Raw genomic sequence first — 4,107 nt, forward strand, 5'->3', positions numbered from 1 at the left:
TTAATTAGGAGGCCTTTGGAGGAGTCTGGTAAAAGGCTTCTACTATAGTACATTGGATAGATATCTATACCTGGAGTCAGGAAGATCTGGCTTCAGATCTGACTTCAGATACTTATCAGCTGTGGGAACTGGAGTGAGTGAGTCACTTAACCTCTGTCTGCCTCAGCTTCCTCAACAAAATGGTAACAAGGACACCTACCTCCCAGGGTTGTTTTGAGGATTAAATCAGAAAATATTTGTAAAGTGCAATGTAAGCCTTAAAGTTCTATATAAATGCTCTCCATTATTATTATTATTAAGGAGATGCGGGTTTGAATTAGGGTGGTGGCCATGTTGGGGTTTGTCCTTCATTCTTGAAGGACCATGGCATCAGGGAGATGATAACGTGACTTGCAATTGAATTGGATTTGAGTGAGGGAGGCCTGTGCAAAGCCACCAGCCTCACTCTCTCCTTCACAGCCATCTGGGCTCAGTGGCCAGATATTGATCAGGATGACTGGAGATGGCCCAGGATACAGTGGGGAGACCTTGGCCCTTTTAAGCTAAGGCCTTTTCAGGTTCTCACTTTGAGTGAGGCAACACCTATTCAGTGAAGAGGCTTCTTTAAGAAGTGAGTCAAGTGAGAGAAGAAAGTCAGTCTCAATAAAACAGAAACTGAATAGAGATGAGGCAATGTAGAGTTTAAGAAGTTTCCAAAGTTACAAGCCAGTGCCCGGAAGGATGGTAGCAGCCTCAGAATAGGGAAATTTGGAGAAGGAAAAGGTTAAGGGCAAGATGATGAGCCCAGTTCATCTTCCATGCAGCTGCCAAAGCAATATTACTAAAGTACAGGCCTGGCCTTGTTACAGCCCTGCTCAACTAACTCCAGGGGCTCCCCGTTGCTTCTAGTTTTAAATGCTAATTCTTCTGTTTGGCATTCAAAGCCCTCCTAATATTGCTCCAGCCAAACTTTCCAGCTTAACATATTTCTTCCCTTCAAGGACTCCTCTCCTCAGTCCAGCCAAATGGGCCTGTTAGGTGTTCCCAACCAAGATGTCCCATCTCGTCCTCTACATGTCCCCCATGCCTGATGTGCTCTCCTCTACCTTTACTTCTTAGAATCTCAAATCCCCTTCAATGTTCAATTCAAGAAACATGTCTTACATGAGGCTTTTCCTGATCCCTCTAACTGCCAGTGCTTCCCCCTTGAAATGAGCTTGTACCTATTTTATATTTTGTAAAATTACATATAACTGTTTTCCCATGTTATACTGTAAGCTCCTTGAGAATAAGGACTATCCCGTTCTTGTCTTTGTATCCCTGGCACCTGGTGCAATGCCTGGAATATAATAGTTGCTTAAAGAGTGAGGAATCAGAGGCCCTGAGTTCAAGTCTTACCTTTCATGCTAGCTACTATTATGACCTTGGGCAAGTAAATAACCTCCTTGGGCCACAGTTATTTCATTTTACAGATGAGGAGTTTTGACTCTTTGGATTTGGAGGTCCCTTCCATCTCTAGATCCATGATTCTATGATCCTGTGATCTTTGATTGATGGATAGAAATGAAATTCGAGATATATTGATTTGTTATGTTGAGGTTGAGAAGTCAACAGGATGTCCAAATGAATTTGCTGGTACCATGGAACTTCGGTTCAGGGGATGTATTAGGGATGAATATATATTTATATGTATGTATATGCAACCTCAGTTGTATATTCATATACATATGTGCGTATGTGTGTGTGTGTGTGTAACTTGGAGGAGTTATCTGAACAGAAGTGCTAATTAGACATATAGGAGCTGAAGAGGTCACCAAAGGAAAGAGTGTAGAGAGAGACAAAAAGCCTAGCCTTGAGCCTCAGGGGACACTCATACAGTGGCCCAAAGGAAGATGGATCATTGTTATTCATCAGATTTATTTTAGATTTATTAATCATTTTATAGCTGATTTATCTAAAGCTGGGGCAGAAAGATATTTTTAATCTTATCATAAGTCAAGGCATCACAAAATAATGAATTTGGTCAACAGGCTTATCATTTTGGAAATGAAGTGTACCTGAAAGTTTTACAGAGTTTACAGGTTGTTTTATGGATGTTAAAACAAGAGATTTCACATGTGATGATCTAGGACACAATGAGTAAATATCCTGAAATATCTTCCTACAGCTAAGTTGAAAGGTTGGGTTGAATGGAATCAAGGTCAAGGTTGAGGAGCAGAACTAAAGAGGAGAGGAATGTGACCAGAGAAGAAAGGATCAATAACATCATAAAAATGGTTCAAGCCAGGACATTTCCCAGTAAAAGCGCAGATGTTATTTCAGACAAAGAAAGGCTCTAGTCTAGTTAATAAAACAGGACATCATCATCATGACAACTTGTGATGCTGGATGTGGGAACAGAAAACCTGGGGTCAAACCCAAGTACTGTCATTTATTGCCTGTGTGACCTTCAGCAAGCTAGTTCAGTTCTCTAGGTCTCAGTTTCCACATCCCTCAAATGACTGCCAGGTTTTTTATACCGCCTGTCCTGTCCCTGCTCTTACTACCTATGGCTTTTTTAATGGACGTAATACGTTGAGGATGGAGCAAGACCTCATCAACAAGATGAGCATCAGGTGGCAAGGACAGAGATAAGATAGGTGGCTTCAGAAGCCTGGCAGTGGTCTGTTTTTGGAAAGATCCAGAGGGGCAGTCTGTCCTTGAATGGATAGAGTTTGGGACTTGAAATCAGGAAGACTTGAATTCAAATCCTGCCTCAAACACTTATTAGCTTTGTAATCCTAAACAAGTCATTTAACTTATTTGCCTCAGTTTCCTTAACTGCAAAATAGGGATGATATCAGCCCCTACCTCACAGGGTTTTTGTGAGGATCCAAGAGTTAATATGTGTAAAGTGGTTTGCAAACTTTAAAGCAATGCATAAATGCTAGAAAATATTATTATTATTTTGTTTCTCCAGGGCTGATGCTAATTTCCACTCTACTCCCACAGCCCTATAGATGGCAGACTTTTGGCCTGAAAGATGGCAGCAATTGTGTGTAATGGAAGAGCAGTTCTTGAATCCACCTGAATCCAACTGTGGATATAGGTAATGATAGAGAAATGTAGCAGGTGCACATTTATGCTGCCATAGATTTGTTCCAGCACTGCAGTTTAAGGGGCTGGTGCTATACTAGGTGGTGCAGTGGGGAGAGTTGGTCCTGGAGTCAGAAAGACCTGAATTCCAAACCAACTACAGACTCTTATTAGCTGTGTGACCCTGGGCAAGTCATTTAACCCTGTTTGCCTCAATTTCCTCCTCTGTAAAATGAGCTGGAGAAGGAAATGGTAAACCATTCCAGTATATTTGTTAAGAAAACTCCAAATGGGGTTATGAAGAGTCACACATGACTAATTGACAAAATGTCAATAAAAGTTACCTTGGAATTCCTCTCTGCTTAGAGTTCAGGCTTCTGTCCAAGAGTTTGGTCCTGTCAAATCACTCCTCTTCCTCCAAATGGGAAGATGGGTCCTGAATCTCTCTAGGAATTTGATATTACCAGGGAATCTCCCCTTCCTTTTTCTAAGATTCAGGTACTCAACTTCTTGGCCACTTGGTTTTCTTATCCAAGGACATGTGGTTGAGCACATATGGGACTGTAATCTATCTCTGTTATTAACTCTTCATGGCTGGATCCAGATTCTTGTCATCCAGGATATGGAAACACTCCCTCAGAAGCTTCCTCAGGGACACAGGAACTATCAAGCACTACCTTCTTAATATCACTAAATCTATCAATACTCTAGGCCACTGATGTCAACTCAAATAGGAACAGTAACCCCTAAATTATACATAAAGATCCATTTAGGCTACAGATTGACTTAGAAAACCACATATTAACATTATTTATATTCTGTTGTATTTTTATTTATTTTGTTAAGTATTGCCCAGATACATTTGACTCTGGTTCTGGTCCAATTCTCATTTGATAGTGTTCCCCTTGTGGCATGTTTGACACTTCTGCTCAAGGCAGCTCTAAATCGCAGATGTGGTTTGAACCCATCTTGACAGAGGTCATCCTCAGGCGTCCTACATCAGTAAAATCACAGGTCTAATCCCCATCCATTTTTATTAGATTGCTTGACTGA

This window comes from Trichosurus vulpecula, chromosome 1 (genome assembly GCF_011100635.1).
Source record: "Trichosurus vulpecula isolate mTriVul1 chromosome 1, mTriVul1.pri, whole genome shotgun sequence".
In the NCBI taxonomy this organism is placed as follows: Eukaryota; Metazoa; Chordata; class Mammalia; order Diprotodontia; family Phalangeridae; genus Trichosurus; species Trichosurus vulpecula.